The following is an 18157-nucleotide window of genomic DNA, read 5'->3' as shown; positions in this document are numbered from 1 at the left end:
AAAGGAAAAAAACAGCGCCATCTGGTGCTTCAGAACCTTCTGCCTTACTGCAGACTTCCACTGTATGACACCTCTCCTGTACTGTAAGGGACCTTCCAACTCCAGCGCCTCTGAAGTCAAAATATGTGAGTCCAACCTCCTTACGTCGGACTTTCAGCGATGATAAAAGCAAAGACGTCGTTACGTCGCGATAGCTGATTATTCTTTGGGAACGCTTATTATTGGATTTGAAAATATTTTGGTATTTTTGCTGGTGCCGCTGCGGTCTCTTGTCCGTTCTTGAGACTGCAGGCATTTGCCGACACTCCCTAACAATTTGCTCCGAGTCATCAATTATGCAGGGCAGCCGCGCGCACGCGGAGCCAAGATAGCAGCAGCAGCAGCAGCTTGGAAGCAGCAGCAGCAATATGGCGACAGCCGCAGTTTGTCCACACTCTTTTCTACCGCCGCACTCCTCCGGACGCCGCGTGGATTCGTGTTAGAGGCGCTTCGGGAAAGTAAGTAACCCCGTTTCCCCCCCCCCCCCCGCCCCCCCGCTTTGTGTCTTACCGTCGGCTTCGCCGCGCGGGGCTCGCGGTCGCCACTTTGCCCCGCTGACTGCATCCCAATGCCGCAGAGCGCTCCCCCTTCTCAGCATCCTCGCTGGCTCTGGAGGGGGACACCTGACACCCGGCCGAAGATGTCTTTTCCATGCATCGGCGCGGAATAACATGGCGGAGACAAATGCGTGTTGTTGTGATGAGGTGTTTTTCAACGAACGGAGGAAAAAAAAAAAAAAACCCCGAGAGTCAGCACGTTATTTTGGGGTGTTGGCCTGCCTGCTCCATGCAACATACGCAGATAGAGAGTGGCATCAAACTTCTTGCAGTGGACTCCCTCCTTACACTTATGATGATAATCTGCATATTTTTGCACCATCCTCCCCTCCCCCAAATCATATTTACTTTAATGATCAAAACCCCTTATTCTCCATATGGATGTGAATTATTATGATGCCAAATCTGCTTGGCATGTGTGTGAGTTAGTGGCATCCCATAGCAGTGTCTCACACTGCAGTAGGTCATACCACCGATAACGCTTAAAGGTGCAAAAATGGTCGTCATCCTTGCACACCGGTGGGTATAGGTGGCCCTAATGTCTCACGCTCTGCGTCCAATCTGCCGATGCTCAAAAGCGGGCTTCCGGTCAGTGTGCCATGCATGCAGGAATGAAGGGAATGGCACATGTATTGTATATACAGAGCGTGTATGGAAGGTTATTTGAGGCCTCTTTATTATTTGGCAGCTGGTCTCATCAGGGATTCTGGACACGGGGCCTTGTTAGACCCAGATTTACTTACTTATGTAAAATATAGCAGTGGAATACTTGGAAAAGGTGCAAGGATATGTTAAAGGAAATACATATAATGCAGTGGTTCTCAAACTTTTTTCCATGCACCAAGTACCACCTCAGGAAAAACTTGGCTGACCAAGTACCACTATGATGACCATCATTAAAATACAGTAGTGTAGTAGGCCTAAATATTCATTAAAAAATAAGGCAAGATTTTATTTAAGGAGTATATTTAATTTAATAGTATGTAACTTTACACGCTGTCTGAGCAGTGAAACTAAAACACTGTACTTTAATAAAGTGATGATTTTTGCGTACCACTAGATAGATTCCGCGTGCTACGAGTGGTACATGTACCACTGCTATAATGATTGACCAATCAAAACACATTTTCCCACAGGGGTTAGGTTCCAAGATCCACAACGATTGGGTAAAAAAATGTGACTTGTGGACAATTTACTGACTTCTGAGGTTGCCTAAGATGATCACTTTGGGGGAATTTAAGTCCATTTTAGAAGTTTGAGAAACCAGTTGTAGTGGGCATTGTACATGTTTTTAAATTGTTTTTTCTGAAACATTTTTTGGACCTATTGTGTGTTTTTATGTTAATATTGTAGTTCATTTATATTGTTAACTATGGCGTGTGACTGCTGCTGTTTTGTTGTTGTTATATGTATTTCTGTATCTTTTTTCACCAAGTACCACTGTGATGACCAATATTAAAATACAGTAGCGTATAGTAGGCCTAAATATTCATTAAAAAAAAGGCAAGGTTTTATTTAAGGAGTATATTTAATATAATATTATATAACTTTACACGCTGTTTGAGCAGTGAAACTAAAATACTGTACTTTAATAAAGTGATTCTTTTTGCGTACCACTAGATAGATCCTGCGTGCTACTAGTGGTACATGTACCACTGCTATAATGATTGACCAATCAAAATAAATTTTCCCATAGGGGTTAGGTTCCAAGATCCACAAGGATTGGGTAAAAAAAATGTGACTGGTGGACAATTTACTGACTTCTGAGGTTGCCTAAGCTGATCACTTTGGGGGAATTTAAGTCCATTTTAGAAGTTTGAGAAACCAGTTGTATTGGGCATTGTACATGTTTTTAAATTGTTTTTACTGAAAATTTTTTTGGACCTATTGTGTGTTTTTATGTTAATATTGTAGTTCATTTATATTGTTAACTATGGCGTGTGACTGCTGCTGTTTTGTTGTTGTTATATGTATTTCTGTAACTTTTTTCACCAAGTACCGCTGTGATGACCAACATTAAAATACAGTAGCGTAGTAGGCCTAAATATTCATTAAAAAATAAGGCAAGGTTTTATTTAAGGAGTATATTTAATGTCATATTATATAACTTTACACGCTGTCTGAGCAGTGAAACTAAAACACTGTACTTTAATAAAGTGATTCTTTTTGCGTACCACTGGATAGATCCCGCGTGCTACTAGTGGTACATGTACCACTGCTATAATGATTGACCAATCAAAATACATTTTCCCATAGGGGTTAGGTTCCAAGGTCCACAAGGATTGGGTAGAAAAAATGTGACTAGTAAACAATTTACTGACTTCTGATATGCTGCTTCCTGGCCATGGAATGACTTTCAAAAGGATTTGAGGTTGCCTAAGCTGATCACTTTGGGGGAATTTAAGTCAATTTTAAAAGTTTGAGAAACCAGTTTTACTTGGCATTGTACTTGTTTTTAAATAGTTTTTACCTAAACATTTTAAATTTTTTGACCTATTTTGGACCTATTTTATGTTAATATTGTAGTTAATTTATATTGTTAACTGTGTTGTGTGACGGCTGCTGTTTTGTTGTTGTTATATGTATTTCTGTAACTTTTTCACCAAGTACCACCTCAGGAAAAACTTGGCTCACCAAGTACCACTATGATCACCAACATTTAAATACAGTAGCGTAGTAGGCCTAAATATTCATTAAAAAAGGCAAAGTTTTATTTAAGGAGTATATTTAATATAATATTATATAAATTTACACTAGGGTTGTACGGTATACCGGTATTAGTATAGTACCGCGATACTAATGAATCATTTTCGGTACTATACAGCCTCTGAAAAGTACCAGTCTGGTAAACAAACAGTATTGGTGGATCTACACCTAACAACGACTGTAACGATACCAAGTACAGTAGCGCATCTAGTCGATACTACTATGATTATGTCGATATTTTTTGGCATCACATCTTCTTCCGTTTAAAAAAAAATTATATTATGTTTATAAACTCAGGAAATACGTGCCTGGACACAAGAGGGCTCTGAATATGACCAATGTATGATCCTGTAACTACTTGGTATCGCATTGATACCTAAATTCGTGGTATCATCCAAAACTAATGTAAAGTATCAAACAACAGAAGAATAAGTGATTATTACATTTTAACAGAAGTGTAAATAGAACATGTTAAGAGAGAAAGTAAGCAAATATTAACAGTAAATGAACAAGTAGATTAATCATTAATTTTCTACCACTTGTCCTTAATTTTGACTAAATAATATAACTGCATACGTCAGCAGCTAAATTAGGAGCCTTTGTTTGCTTACTTACTAATAAAAGACAAGTTGTCTTGTATGTTCACTATTTTATTTAAGGACAAACTTGCAATAAGAAACATATGTTTAATTTACCGTAAGATTTGTTGTTGAAATAAAGCCAAGAATGCAATTTTTGTGGTCCCCTTTATTTCGAAAAGTACCGAAAAATATCTAAATAATTTTGGTACCGGTACCAAAATATTGCTATCGGGACAACACTACTTTACACGCTGTCCGAACAGTGAAACTAAAACACTGTACTTTAATATAGTGATTATTTTTGCGTAGCCCTAGATAGATCCCGCGTACTACTAGTGGTACATGTACCACATTTTGAGAATCTCTGTTTTAGTGATTATCCAATCAAAATACATTTTCCCATAGGGGTTAGGTTCCAAGATCCACAAGGATTGGGTAAAAAAAAAAGTGACTTGTGGACAATTTATTGATATTATTAAAGGCATTTTGAATCAAGTCCGATACCAGGGGTGCCCAAACTTTTAGTCTCCCAGTGCCAAAGTGAAAATGTGCCAATGGTCCACGGGCCAAACAACACTTTTTACAATGCAACTGCAATGTAGCCCCATACCGCCATATATGGATATAAAGTAGATTGTCAGTTTCTATAGATAACTAGTTGGCCTGTAAAAAAAAAAAAAAAAAAAAATCCATAGATCAGTTTAGTCACTAGAATTTTACTGTAATTTTACAGTGGTTTTTACACCAAATTACTGTAAATCGAAAACGGTTGTATTAACGTTAACATGTTTGTGACTGAGCTGCCAGTTTTTTTATATTGTAAAATCTATGGACATTTTATTACAATGCAGTATTGTAAATTAAAAAATGCTACCATTTTTATTTTAAGGGTACATTTTGGTGAATAAACTGCCTGTTTATTACAGAAAAATCTACTGCCATTTTTTAACAGTTTATTACTACGAATTTAAAAACACTTCCACAGTTTTTTTTACTGCAAAATTTCTGGGAACTGAGCTGCTGTTTTTTGACCTTATGTTCCCTGTTTTTACAGTGCATTACTGTAAATGGAAAAATGCTACCACTGATGATTTTACAGTAAATTTATGGCAACTGAACTGCCAGGTTTTTACTGTAAAATCTACTGAGTTCTGATATGCTGCTTCCTGGCCTGATAATGATTTCCAAAAGGATTTGAGGTGGCCTGAGCTGATCACTTTGGAGGAATTTAAGTCCATTTTAAAAGTTTGAGAAACCAGTTGTACTTGGCATTGTACTTGTTCTTAAATAGTTTTTACCAAAACATTTTTAATTTTTTGGACCTATCGTGTGTTTTTATGCTAATAATGTAGATAATTTATATTTTTAACTGTGGTGTTTGACTGCTGCTGTTTTGTTGTTGTTGTTATATGTATTTCTGTAACTTTGTTTTGCTGCCCTCTTGGCCAGGTCACTCTTGTAAAATATATTTTAATCGCAATGAGTTTTTACCGGGTTAAATAAAGGATATTGATTGATTTTCACAGTGTAGCCTTGCACATATAATTTGAACAGCTTGAAAGAGGTCAGTATAAATATGTAATAAATTTGGTAGCCCCCCTTTGGTGGGCCAAATGAATTGACATGACAGACCAAATTTGGCATGCGGGCTCCACTTTGGGAACCCCTGTTTTTATTAATAAACAATGACAGCCATATACTTGCAAAATATGCAGTTAGACAACATCACAGATGTCTTGTCAAAGCATCTTCCTGCTAGAAAATGTTGCGTAAATTGACATGTGAGACGGCACCCTCTGCTGGATTCAGTACTCTTTTCCCCTTTCAGATAGCGCCAGCAAACCATTTTCTATTTAATTTTTCATGAAAATAAAAAAAATCAGAGTAGTGTAAAGAAATCTAACAGGCAGTGAGCTACTGTAATGGAAGTCCTTGTTTGTCACCATCATAACACTTTTATTAACTAGACCAGGGGTCGGCAACCCACAATGTTGAAAGAGCCATATTGGACCAAAAAAACAAAAAACTAAATCGGTGTCTGGAGCCGCAAAAAATTAAAAGCCTTATATAAGTGTTATAATGAAGGCAACACATGATGTAAGTGTATATATTAGCTAGTGGTTAGAGTGTCTGCCCTGAGATCGGCAGGTCGTGAGTTCAAACCCCGACCAAGTCATACCAAAGACTATAAAAATGGGACCCGTTACCTCCCTGCTTGGCACTCAGCATCAAGGGTTGGAATTGGGGGGTTAAATCACCAAAAATGATTCCCGGGCGTGGCCGCTGCTGCTGCTCACTGCTCCCCTCACCTCGCAGGGGGTGATCTAGGGTAATGGGTCAAATGCAGAGAATAATTTCGCCACACCTAGTGTGTGTGTGACAATCATTGGTACTTTAACTTTAACTTTATATTAGCCTACCATCAAAGGCTGACGCAAATCTTTGTTGACAGAAATGTTGTATTTTAATTTTTATTCTACACATTTTTGCAACATTGGAAATCGTTAGTAAAATGGAGGCTTCTCACAGGATGAGAACTTCTGGAAATTACTGGCTCAGAATGGCCAAAGGTATAGATATGTGTGTCCAAGTTTAAGGAAACGGCAGGCTGTCTTCTTCTAATGGATTTTATTACAATCTTTGCAACCTGGGTAATGTTTTCAGGAACAACATGGCACACAAACAACTATGATACATGCAGCATCATTACATACAGATAATGTGTCATGAGACACGCAAATATAAATTAAATACACAGAGTAAAGGAAATTAAATGAGCTCAAATATACCTACAAAAGAGTCATGATGATGCAATATGTACATACAGCTAATCTAAATAGCATGTTAGCATCGATTAGCATGCAGTCATGGATTGACCAAATATGCCTGATAAGCAGTCCAGCAAATCAATAAAATCAACAAAGCTCACCTTTGTGCATTCATGCACAGCATAAAATGTTTGGTGGACAAAATAAGACAAAGGAGTGGCATTAAACACGTCTTTCTGTGGCAGCATCGGAGAAAGTTGTACAAACTACGATGAGTTCAAGGATCGCTGAAATTAGTAGGACAAAATGGTGCTTGACAAATACTCTCATCAGTGAAGCATGTTTAATATAAACAGTGGGATTTCTAACAATTAGGAATGTTTGTGTCATGTTTGTTCTCCTACAGAAAATATTTTAAAACAAAAAATTAATTTTTTTCTTCATCTTTTTCCATTTTTCCACATCTTTGAAAGAGGTCCAGGGAGCCACTAGGACGGCGCTAAACCCGCTTCTCTCTCGAGCAACTAGCAAAACTATACACTTAAATCTAGTAGGGCTGCAACGATTAGTCAAGATTGTCAACAAATGTTGACAATAAAATTTGTCGCCGACAATTATATTTGTCGACAATAGTCGTGACGTCATTACTCCTATTTTTCCGGCCAGAAGTGGGTCACTCGCTTGAACATTGCCAGTAATAGCATGTAAAGTGTGAGGATATTTCCTTTTAATCTTGTTAAAAACATGAATACCTTGCTCATTTTGCAAAGTGGACCTTGTTTTAATGGCAGTACATCTGTGATATGCAAGCTTTTAAAGCGGAGAAATAATGTCGGACATTTGGAGGAAGGATGCGGACACAGCCTCGGTACAAGTGTTAGCCTCTACCTTGCTAGCTAGCTAACAAGAGTGAGACGAAGTAGTGTGAAAAATAACTTTAACTATAATTTTAGCCAAAGTCAGCCAGCTAAACTTTGTCTACATCAATTCAAGTACTTTTTTAAGCAGCGTCAATTTGCAGTGCCGTAAGAAGAGGCACTTTAACAAACGTGAACCGCACGCATGCGCGCACACACACACACACACACACACACACACACACACACACACACACACACACACACACACACACACACACACACACACACACACACACACACACACACACACACACACACACACACACACACACACACACACACACACACGGAGAGAGACAGACAGGCACCAATGCGGAGCATACTTGCCAACCCTCACGATTTTCCCGGGAGACTCCAGAATTTCAGTGCCCCTCCCGAAAATCTCCCGGGGCAACCATTTTCCCGAATTTCTCCCGATTTCCACTGCCTTTGGTGTCCTCTCTCACCTGAAAAGGAGACTATTATATATGTCTCCGTTATCCATAGGTTTATCTATAACCCATAAAGTAGGCAGGCACGGAGCTATTTCTCAGCGTGTGTTTATTCCAGCCGGCACGTTAATGCACTGACACACAACATCCGGATTCCCATCATGCATTGCTTCAAAACTACGGCAAGTAGTAATGTCCAAAAACATAACAGAGACGAAGCAGAAGAACGAAGAAGAGACATGGCGACGACGAGTAAGAAGAAGAAGTACGCTTGCAAGTTCCATAGTGATTGGAAAAAATAATTTCAGTTCATCCAGGACAGCTCGAAGGGGAAGGAGTATGCTGCCTGCAAATTTTGTAGATCAGACTTCTCCATTGAACACGGTAGCCGAATGGATATACTCATTCATGAACGGATTATTTATATATATATATGTATATATATATATATATATATATATATATATATATATATATATATATATATATATATATATATATATATATATATATATATATATATATAACAAATACTTGAAAATATATACACCCCCCGCTACCAGGGGGGTATCATAAGATTAAACATACAAGCTCTTAAAGGCCTACTGAAATGAATTTTTTTTATTTAAACGGGGATAGCAGATCCATACTTGCCAACCCTCCCGTTTTTAGCGGGAGAATCCCGATATTCAGCGCCTCTCCCGACAACCTCCTGACAGAGATTTTCTCCAGACAAACTCCCGGTATTCAGCCGGAGCTGGAGGCCACGCCCCAAAAAAAAAAAGTCTGCCGCAGCTGCGATTGGACCTGACCAGCCTCCGGGTACAAGTACTGGAGTACCAATTGCTTGCCAGGGAAGATCTTCCCCAGGGAGCAAGGATTGACCGGTTTTAGTTTAGTCTTTATTTGAAGGGACAATGTACAGAAACATTAAACTCAAAGACAGATATGTTCTGTACCAGATTATAGCTAAATAGCTAATTTCCATCTGCAGTCCCTGGCTACCTAAATTAAAGGGATACAAAAATCATGCAATAAAATTATGACAATAAAAACATACACAAGTATTAAGAAAAAAGTCATAAAATGCCCTTTCATGGACACATACTTAATATACAATACAACCACACCTCATTTACATAATCACACAAAGACAATACATGCTTTTGTTCACATCTGTCATCATTTGTAAAAACAACCATGATTTTAACAGACACACCTCACAATTTACAATAAAAATGCTCTCATGGATAAATATAATACACATTAGGTTGATGTGTCAAACATAATGCCCATCTTAGTGACCGTGTGAGCAGCTTTGATTGCTCCAAAGCCACTTTTTAACTTCAATTGTGAATGAATATATATATATATATATGAAATACTTGAGTTGGTGAATTCTAGCTGTAAATATACTCTCCTCTTAACCACGCCCCTAACCACGCCCCCCGCCCAACCACGCCCCCCACCCCCGACCAAGCCCCCCCCCCACCTCCCGATATTGGAGGTCTCAAGGTTGGCAAGTATGAGCAGATCCATTCTATGTGTCATACTTGATCATTTCGCGATATTGCCATATTTTTGCTGAAAGGATTTAGTATAGAACAACGACGATAAAGTTCGCAACTTTTGGTCGCTGATAAAAAAAAAGCCTTGCCTATACCGGAAGTAGCGTGACGTCACAGGAGGAAGGATTCCTCACAATTCCCCGTTGTTTACAATGGAGCGAGAGAGATTCGGACCGAGAAAGCGACGATTACCCCATTAATTTGAGCGAGGATGAAAGATTCGTGGATGAGGAACGTTAGAGTGAAGGACTAGAGAGGCAGTGCAGGGTGTATCTTTTTTCGCTCTGACCGTAGCTTAGGTACAAGGTCTCATTGGATTCCACACACTCTCCTTTTTCTATTGTGGATCACGGATTTGTATTTTAAACCACCTCGGATACTATATCCTCTTGAAAATGAGAGTCGAGAACGCGAAATGGACATTCACAGTGACTTTTATCTCCACGACAATACATCGTTGACGCACTTTAGCTACGGAGCTAACGTGATAGCATCGGGCTCAAATGCAGATAGAAACAAAATTTAAAAAACCCTGACTGGAAGGATACACAGAAGATCAACAATACTATTAAACCATGAACATGTAAATACACGGTTAATAATTTCCAGCTTGGCGAAGCTTAACAATTGAAGCTAACTTAGCTATAGAGGTAACGTGATAGCATCAGGCTCAAATGCAGATAGAAACAAAATTAAAAAAAACCCTGACTGGAAGGATAGACAGAAGATCAACAATATTATTAAACTATGAACATGTAAATACACGGTTAATAATTTCCAGCTTGGCGAAGCTTAACAATTGAAGCTAACTACGGAGCGGCGGCGGACGTTGTAGCTTTCGACGACACCCCGGCCGCCATCAGAGTCGGCAAGAAACATATATTTCCCCAAAGTTACGTACGTGACATGCACATAGCGACACGCACGTACGGGCAAGCGATCAAATGTTTGGAAGCCAAAGCTGTACTCACGGTAGTGAGTTAGGTTTGGTTGGTATCAACACTTCAGTCATCAACAATTGCATCATCAGAGAAATGGACATTGGAACAGTGTAGGACTGACTTGGTAGGATATGTACAGCAAGTAGTGGACATAGAGAGAGAGATCAGAAAGTATAAGAAAAAGTGTCTACATTTGATTATTTACATTTGATTATTTACAATCCGAAGAGGTATGATGAGGAGGGGAGGGTGTTAGTTTAGGGTTGAAGTTGCCTGGAGGTGTTCTTTTAGTGCGGTTTTGAAGGAGGATAGAGATGCCCTTTCTTTTACACCTGTTGGGAGTGCATTCCATATTGATATGTGCACGCTTTATTATTCGATTAGTCGACTAATCGTTAAGATAATCGTTGACTAATCAAAATAATCGTTAGTTGAAGACTTAAAATATAGCTACATTGTTACAATTTTGACAGTCATGCTAGTGCATAACATTGTAAAAATGATGAACAGCTTTGATAATTGATTGTTTATGAGAATTCTGTGACTGGGTGGAAGTGTTTGTCGATTGTGTCTGGAAGCACCCATCCATCCATTTTCTACTACTTGTCCCTATCAGGGTCGCGGGGGGTGCTGGAGCCTATCTCAGCTACATTCGGGCGCCACCTCATCGCAGAGCCAACACAGAGAGACAGACAACATTCACATTCACATTCACACACTAAGGGCCAATTTAGTGTTGCCAATCAAACTATCCCCAGGTGCATGTCTTTGGAGGTGGGAGGAAGCCGGAGTACCCGCAGGGAGAACATGCAAACTCCACACAGAAAGATCCCGAGCCCGGGATTGAACTCAGGACTTCCGTATTGTGAGGCACATGCACTAACCCATGCTACCCGTGTCTGGAAGCAATTGGGAAAAAATGGGATGCACTATATGGCTGCAACCAGCAGAGGCGCTGTTGAGTCAAGCGCAGCCTTAATAAGGTCTACAGTTGCAATCACAATTGTTCAACTTCAATTTCAAGTCATGTTTATTGCTAAAATGTACCCACTTTCAATAGATAATGACTTAAAAAGTCACACTTTATAGTAATAAATGTCACAAGTTTTTAAACTTGGCAGATATATATGTTTATAAAACATCATTTGAGTGCAACAATTTGTCAATGACCAGGGCTGTGCGTTGAAACAGGAGTTTGTAACATTCAAGTAAAGGTGTCTTGATCTGATATTCATATTGGATATCAGTCTGATACCAGCAAAAAACAAGTATTGGATGATATCGGCTTGCATCTAAAGTATTACAAAGCTGGACAGCCAGTTAACATATGCATGCCCTTAAATAAGCACACAAGGTTGTTGTTCTTCTATTTTAGAGAAGTTATTTACAAAAGGTAAACATGGCTATAGGCTACTAGGAGCTGGCAGCTACAAAACAACTAAGCACACAATAGCACACAAGCTAGACATACGTAATAATTGAACAATATTGCATTCTAAAACAGCAGATTTGTCAATATAAACAAGTATCAAATAATTATAGTTGCATATTACTTACGCATATAAAGTTTTCAAGGCAGAAGCGTTTAGAAAGTATCCCGTAACAAACGTGTCCGCATCATTCAACCTACTGCATCATGAGCTTAACTTCATAAATTATTGTGACCACTGGGTGTTGCCGAGAACAAATTACCACTCCATTGCAAAAGTCTGTCTTAAGGTTTTTCATACCTACTATTGTTCTCTGAGTAATTTTACTTGACCAAGTCTTTTATAATATTCCACACTACAAGGTAATAAAAACATGATGTTACCATATCGGATTAAAATCGGTATCGACCAATACTCAAAGCTGCAATATTGGTATCGTATCGTAAGTGATATTGTGTTGTGTCCAGTGATGAACTGGTGTATGGACAGTAATTAAGAATGAACCTAGTGTACTACTTTGGTCGCAGCTGTACAGTCGTATCGTACAGTACTAGCCGTTCTTGCAATCACCTTGAAAGTGGATCAATGGTTAGTAGGAGACTTGGAGGTTGTGCCCAGGTTGGATTACTTCAATTAAAGTAGGTGGTGGTGATGGTGCTATGTTTGTTTGCTTGTATTAATGGTTAAAATCATTGAAAAAAACACTACAGTATAAATCCAGTGTCTACTAAATAAATGTGAAGGAAAAAACAGCCTTGTGTGTGTGTGACTATCAGTGGTACTTGAACTTAACTTTAACTTTAACTTAAAGTACCAGTAAGGTGGAAAAAACACTATTATTGTATATACAGTATCTGATGTATGACACTGAAAGACTTATAAAGTTTCTGAGTAAATATATATATATAATAGTATGAAACGCAGAGATTTCCTTCTCCATCTTTCCCTCACTCGTGAACAAGACCCCAAGATACTTAAACTCCTCCACCTGGGATACAGTCTTGTCCTCTACCTGGACTGTACAATCCATCGGTTTCCTGCTGAGAACCATGGCCTCAGATTTGGAGATGCTGATCCTCATTCCAGCCGCTGAACACTCGGCTGCGAACCGATCCAGTGAGAGCTGAAGGTCACGAACCAAAGGTGCCATCAGGACCACATAATCTGCAAACAGCAGAGATGCAACCTTTAGCCCCCCGAGACGTATACCCTCTCCGCCATGGCCACGACTCTGCCTAGAAATCCTGTCCATGAAAATCACAAACAGGATAGGTGACAGAGTGCAGCCCTGGCGGAGACCAACCCCCACCGGAAACGAATCCGACTTACATCCAAGCACCCGGACACAACTCTCGCCTTGGTTGTACAGAGATTGGATGGCCCTCAGCAGGGTTCCCCTCACTCCGTACTCCCTCAGCACCTCCCACAAGATCTCCCGGGGGACCCGGTCATACGCCTTCTCCAAATCCACAAAGCACATGTAGACTGGATAGGCATACTCCCAGGCCTTCTCCAGGATTCCCGCAAGAGTAAAGAGCTGGTCAGTTGTTCCACGACCAGGACGGAATCCACATTGCTCCTCTTGAATCTGAGGTTCGACTATCGGCCAGACCCTCCTTTCCAGTACCTTGGCGTAAACTTTCCCAGGGAGGCTGAGTAGTGTGATACCCCTGTAATTAGCACACACCCTCTGGTCCCCCTTTTTGAAAAGGGGAACCACCACCCCAGTCTGCCACTCCCTCGGCACTGTCCCAGACTTCCACGCAATGTTGAAAAGGCGTATCAACCAAGACAGCCCATCAACACCCAGAGCCTTCAGCATTTCTGGACGGATCTCGTCAACCCCCGGAGCTTTGCCACTGTGGAGTTGTCTAACTACCTCAGGGACTTCACTCCGAGAGATCGACGTTGATCCCCCATCATCCTCAGGCTCTGCTCCTATCAGGGAGGGTGTGTCTGATGTAATTGGGTTAAGGAGTTCCTCAAAGTGCTCTTTCCAACGCCCTACGACTTCCTCACTTGAAGTCAGCAAAGTCCCATCCTTGCCGTACGCAGCTTGGATGGTTTCCTGCTTCCCCCTCCTGAGGTGCCGTATGGTCTTCCAGAACAGCTTTGGTGCCGCCCGATAGTCCTTCTCCATGGATTCCCCGAACTGCTCCCACACCCTCTGCTTAGCCTCGTCCACAGCCACGGCCGCTGCCCTTCGGGCCTGTCGGTACCTTGCAACTGCCTCCGGAGTCCCCTGGGATAACATACCCCAGTAGGACTCCTTCTTCAGTCGGACGGCTTCCCTGACCACCACTGTCCACCAGGGTGTTCGAGGGTTACCGCCCCTTGAGGCACCTAAGACCTTCTGGCCACAGCTCGCAGCTGCAGCTTTAGCAATAGAGGCTTTGAACATTGCCCATTCCTGTTCAATGTCCCCAACCTCCACAGGAATGGCAGAGAAGTCCCGCCGGAGGTGGGAGTTGAAGTCCTTCCGGACAGAGGACTCCTCCAAACGTTCCCAGTTCACCCGCACTACACGCTTGGGTTTGCCAGGTCTGTCCAGAGGTTCCCCCGCCATCTGACCCAACTCACCACCAGATGGTGATCAGTTGACAGTTCAGCTGAGCTGAGCCAGAAGGCAAAGCTCTCGGTCTACCGAGCTATCTACATTCCTACTCTCACCTATGGTCATGAAGTGTGGGTCATGACCGAAAGAATAAGATCGCGGATACAAGCGGCCGAAATGAGTTTCTTCAGAAGGGTGGCTGGCATCTCCCTTAGAGATAGGGTGAGAAGTTCAGTCACCCGAGAGAGACTCGGAGTAGAGCCGCTGCTCCTTCGCTTGGAAAGGAGCCAGCTTAGGTGGTTCGGGCATCTCGTGCAGATGCCTCACGAGCGTCTCCCTAGGGAGGTCCTCGTTGCACGTCCCACTGGGAGGAGACCCCGCGGCAGGCCAAGGACCAGATGGGGGGATTACATCTCCTCTCTGGCCTGGGAACGCTTCGGGATTCCCCAGGAGGAAGTCGCTAATGTTGCTCTGGAGAGGGAAGTCTGGGGGTCTCTGCTGGAGCTGTTGTCCCCGCGACCCGATAAGCGGTTGAAGATGGATGGATGGAAACTCAGAGAGATTCCTGAGCCATTTTGGGACATAATGAGCAAGCCAGACACCTCATTGCGTAACATAGAGGTAGGAACCACAGATCCCTTCATCACCAACAACAATGCAAATCATGCATACTTTGTAAGAGCCAACAACAATTACTTTGGAAAATATTATGATTCAGAATCTTATATTTATAGCCAGAGTATAAGGATGTTGAGCTACAAGTTTTAGATGCCCTGCTAAACAGATATAGCTTTAGTGAAACACTAAGCATCATGTAGCAGTATTGCTAAGTGCTAAACAAGAAATACAATCTACAAAAATAATAAAACGATAGCTTACTTTTCAGTTCAATTTTAGGACTAGATGGAACAATACCATGATACAAAATAACCTGAGTAGAGTGTTAACAGTAGGCTACCTCTTTCGGAGCTGCTTCAGTGCGGTTATGGTGTTGGACCTGGTTGGGTAGGATTGCAAAATGGGGGACAGAGAGGAGAAGGGGGATGGTTGACAGCTTCATTGGGGTCATCACGTGGGCACCCTCCTTCACCGGTGTTTCAATGATAGGCCCACGACACCTCCAGAGGGCTCATCGGCAACACCTGGCATCCCAGGTGAGCCCCCCTGATGTGAACTGCCTCCATGCCCAATAGCTCCCTCCAAGAGACCTTTTTCCTCTCAACTCCTTCCCAGCTCATCCACTGTCCTTGCTTGACTTGTGAGACAGCCTATGCATATCTTGTTGCCTGCTCTTGCCGACGTCGCTGAGCTGGAGCAGCCGTATGCCACAACGGTCTGCTCTCACCAAGGCCAAGGCCAAGGCCTCTTCTCCCCTGCTGCACAAGGCCAATGATGTCTCTGTGCCTAAGATCTTCCTTTGCTTGCAGAGTAGCTGCCGCTGCAGTCCATTTCCTTCCGGTCACCAAGGTAGGAGCTGGGTCACGAGACTCTGTTAGCGTAATTTCCAGCCTTACCTTTGCACACTTAAACTCCTCTACTAGGCAGGAAACAGGAAGCTCTAGAACACCTCTTCCATACAGACCGATGTTACTGAAGCATTTGGGAAGACCCAGCCACTTCCTAGCAAATGAGCTAACCACCCTCTCCAACTTTTCTACCTTTGAGGTTGGTACGTCATAGATAGTAAGAGGCCACATTAGCCTGGGTAGCAACCCAAGTTGGAGGCACCACAGCTTCAACCGACCAGGGAGCATGGTCTTATCAATGTTTTCAAGGCCAGTTATAGTATCCTGCTTGAGCTGGTCCACTTGTGCTGTGTCTTTGAGGGTGGCATGATACCAATGTCCAAGACTCTTGACAGGCTTTTCAGACACTGTTGGTATAGCCTCCTCACCAACACAGAATCGATGTTCCATCAGCTTCCTCTCAAGTGATTGTCTTGCTGCTGTCTCCCCCCATTCAACATGTACAGAAGTAGCGTTATATGCTATTGAGTTTGTTGCTTTAAAACGAGACTAGCAAAAACAAAAGTTTGTTATGGAGTGTCATGTGTCGATCTAACAACAAAAGAAGGGATCCAGTTGTCGTCTTAACGAGCTGTTTTATTCACGACATTACAGCTACTCCAAGTGCTAACTGCTAGCCTCAAACACATACACAGAATGTCGAAACATGAAGATGCGCCGCAACTCGTACATAATCACAACATAAAAAGCACAGAACAGCTACATTTTAAAGCAAAAGTAGTGGACAGAAGGGAAAAATTATATATAAAGCATGATAACGTCGGACAAGCAGAAATGCACAATGCCATATTTGGTAACAGTGGAAGTCTCATGCTTCTTCAGCACCTGCTGTAAGCGAACATGTTCAAAATATTGCGCCCCAGCACAATTAATAACACACCTTTCCGTTTATGTTAGGTTCTGCGCATGTCAAAGTAAAGTATTCCGATTTAAGGTGTGATTCATGAAAACGCACGTCCTAATGTTATGTTATGTTATGTTATTTTCATTTATTATGCGCCCCCCAACCAACTGTTACATCAGCCCGGGGCGCAGCCCGAGTGGAGAAAAAAAACAAAAAAAAAACAGAAACAGAGACTGAGACACACAAAGGAATCTAAACTAAACATTTAAGACTCACAATGAAAACATAAATCTAAAAGTCATCTACGGTAAAAAGGTGAGTTTTAAGCCGTGCTCTAAAAGAGTCCAGATTGGTGGCGGACTTAATACTCAGGGGGAGCTTATTCCACATCCTAGGTGCCATCACTGAGAAAGCACGGTCTCCCCTTGTCACTAGGTTTGACCGTGGGACCTTCAGGGTCATCTGGTTGTCTGATCTAAGGCAACGACCCAGCCTGGAGCTGGTGGGTTGGTCCAGGAGATCTTTAATATAAGCTGGGGCGAGACCATTGAGCGCTTTGAAGACGAACATGACGATCTTAAATTTCACTCTACGCTTCACTGGGAGCCAGTGAAGGGAGGAGAGGATGGGAGAAATATGTTCCCTCATTTTTGCGCCTGTCACCAGCCTGGCAGCCGCATTTTGTACTAGCTGCATGCTATGGATGGTCTTGTTGGTGACCCCAGCATAAAGGGCATTGCAATAGTCCAGTCTAGAAAAAATAAGCATTAACACGACCCTCCGTAGGTCACTGGGGGAGAGGAAAGACTTGATCTTGGCTATGGTGCGTAGTTGGAAAAAACAGGATTTCACCACAGATTTCATTTGTTTGTCAAACTTGAGGTCTGGGTCGAATATGACCCCAAGGTTTTTGACATGGGGTTTTTCAAGAGTGGCCAAACTTCCCAAATTCTTTCTGATCTGACTGACCGAGGTGGAGTTGCCAAACAGAAGAATTTCACTCTTGGTGTCATTGAGCTGCAGGAAGCTTTGTGACATCCACTCCTTTATGTCCCACAAGCAGTCTTTCAAAAGGTCCAGCCCAGAGGGATCGTCTGTCTTGAGTGGAAGATAGATTTTAGTATCGTCAGCGTAGCAGTGAAAGGAAATTTTATGGCGATGAATGACTTGGCTGAGGGGGAGCATGTAGATGGAGAACAGGATGGGACCCAGTATTGAGCCCTGGGGGACCCCACAGGTGAGGTTGACACAGCGGGAGGAATGGTTTGCTATGTTCACAGAGAAGGTTCTGT

General features: G+C 42.0%; 1 protein-coding gene across 4 annotated transcripts in view; it reads left to right on the top strand.

Moving 5' to 3' along the window:
* The first annotated feature begins 368 nt into the window (after window positions 1–368).
* Window positions 369–18157, top strand: part of LOC133650850 (sodium channel protein type 8 subunit alpha-like) — a 121728-nt gene continuing 103939 nt past the window's right edge. For all 4 annotated transcript variants that reach the window (XM_062048560.1, XM_062048593.1, XM_062048585.1 and 1 more), the window contains exon 1: window positions 369–497. The gene's annotated coding sequence lies outside the window, so the exon portion shown is untranslated. The remainder of the gene's footprint in view (window positions 498–18157) is intronic.

The sequence above is a fragment of the Entelurus aequoreus genome, linkage group LG01 (genome assembly GCF_033978785.1).
Source record: "Entelurus aequoreus isolate RoL-2023_Sb linkage group LG01, RoL_Eaeq_v1.1, whole genome shotgun sequence".
Taxonomy (NCBI): Eukaryota; Metazoa; Chordata; class Actinopteri; order Syngnathiformes; family Syngnathidae; genus Entelurus; species Entelurus aequoreus.
Note: the sequence above shows the minus strand (reverse complement) of the source record. Positions and strands in the feature narration are given on the sequence as shown.